Genomic DNA, 2,139 nt, shown 5'->3' with positions numbered 1-2,139 from the left:
AACAAAGACAAGGAAGAGACATTGAGGAGCTCAAGCACTCCATAGGATCTTCAAGAGGAAGAACAAGCCGCCATCAGTAAGGTGGACCCGTTCTTTAATTTCCTTGTTCTTTATTTTTCTGTTTTTCGAAAATTATGCTTATGTTTATCTATGTTTGTGTCTTGTGATCATTAGTGTCTTAGTGTCTATGCCTTAAAGTTATGAATGTCCTATGAAACCATCACCTTTCTTAAATAAAAAATGTTCTTAATTGAAAAAGAGAAGAATTGCATGAATTTTGAATTTTACAACAGTTTAATTATTTTGATGTGGTGGCAATACTTTTGTTTTCTGAATGTATGCTTAAACAGTGCATATGTCTTTTGAATTTGTGATTCATGAATGTTGGCTCTTGAAAGAATGATGAAAAAGGAGACATGTTACTGAGGATATGAAAAATCATAAAAATGATTCTTGAAGCAAGAAAAAGCAGTGAATAAAAAAAATTTCGAAAAAAAAAAGAGAGAAAGAAAAAGAAAAAGAAAGAGAAAAAGAAAGAAAAAGAAAGAAATAAAGTTGTGATCCAAGGCAAAAAGAGTGTGCTTAAGAACCCTGGACACCTCTAATTGGGGACTCTAGCAAAGCTGAGTCACAATCTGAGAAGGTTCACCCAATTATGTGTCTGTGGGATGTATGTATCCGGTGGTAATACTGGAAGACAGATTGCTTTGGGCCACAGCCAAGACTCAATAAGTAGCTATGTTCAAGAATCATCATACTTCACTAAGAGAATCATTAACACTATCTGGACTCTGAGTTCCTAAAGAAGCCAACCATTCTGAATTTCAAGGGATAGATTGAGATGCCAAAACTGTTCAGAGGCAAAAAGCTAAAAGCCCCGCTCATCTAATCAATACTGATATTCATAGATGTTTTCGGAATTCATTGCATATTCTCTTCTTTTTATCTTATTTGATTTTCAGTTGCTTGAGGACAAGCAACAATTTAAGTTTGGTGTTGTGATGAGCGGATAATTTGTACGCTTTTTGGCATTGTTTTTAGTATGTTTTTAGTATGATCTAGTTAGTTTTTAGTATATTTTCATTAGTTTTTTGTTAAAATTCACTTTTCTAGACTTTACTATGAGTTTGTGTGTTTTTCTGTGATTTCAGGTATTTTCTGGCTGAAATTGAGGGACCTGAGCAAAAATCTGATTCAGAGGCTGAAAAGGACTGCAGATGTTGTTGGATTCCGACCTCCCTGCACTCGAAGTGGATTTTATGGAGCTACAGAAGCCCAATTGGCGCGTTCCCAACGGCGTTGGAAAGTAGACATTCTGGGCTTTCCAGAAATATATGATAGTCCATACTTTGCTCAAGATTTGATGGCCCAAACCGGCGTTCAAAGTCACCCTCAGAATTCCCAGCGTTAAACGCCGGGACTGGCACAAGAATGGGAGTTAAACGCCCAAACTGGCACCAAAGTCACGGCTATGCCTAGACCTTGTTTTTATGTATTTTCAACGGTGGAGTTTCTACACCCCATAGATTAAGGTGTGGAGCTCTGCTGTACCTCGAGTATTAATGCAATTACTATTGTTCTTCTATTCAATTCCGCTTGTTCTTGTTCCAAGATATCACTTGTTCTTTAACTTGATGAATGTGATGATCCGTGACACTCATCATTATTCTTACCTATGAACGCGTGCCTGAAAACCACCTCCGTTCTACCTTAGATTGGGTGGATATCTCTTGGATTCTTTAACCGGAATCTTCGTGGTATAAGCTAGAACTGATGGCGGCATTCAAGAGAATCCGGAAGGTCTAAACCTTGTCTGTGGTATTCTGAGTAGGATTCAATGATTGAATGACTGTGACGAGCTTCAAACTCCTGAGGGCGGGGCGTTACTGACAGATGCAAAAGAATCACTGGATTCTATTCCGGCCTGATTGAGAATCGACAGATGGATAGCCGTGCCGTGACAGGGTGCGTTGAACATTTCCACTGAGAGGATGGGAGGTAGCCACTGACAACGGTGAAACCCTTGCATAAGCTTGCCATCGAAAGGAGTAAGAAGGATTGGATGAAGACAGTAGGAAAGCAGAGAGACGGAAGGGACCAAGCATCTTCATACGCTTATCTGAAATTCCCACCAATAAA

The sequence above is a fragment of the Arachis duranensis genome, chromosome 7, assembly GCF_000817695.3.
Source record: "Arachis duranensis cultivar V14167 chromosome 7, aradu.V14167.gnm2.J7QH, whole genome shotgun sequence".
NCBI lineage: Eukaryota > Viridiplantae > Streptophyta > Magnoliopsida > Fabales > Fabaceae > Arachis > Arachis duranensis.
This window is presented reverse-complemented; position numbering follows the sequence as displayed.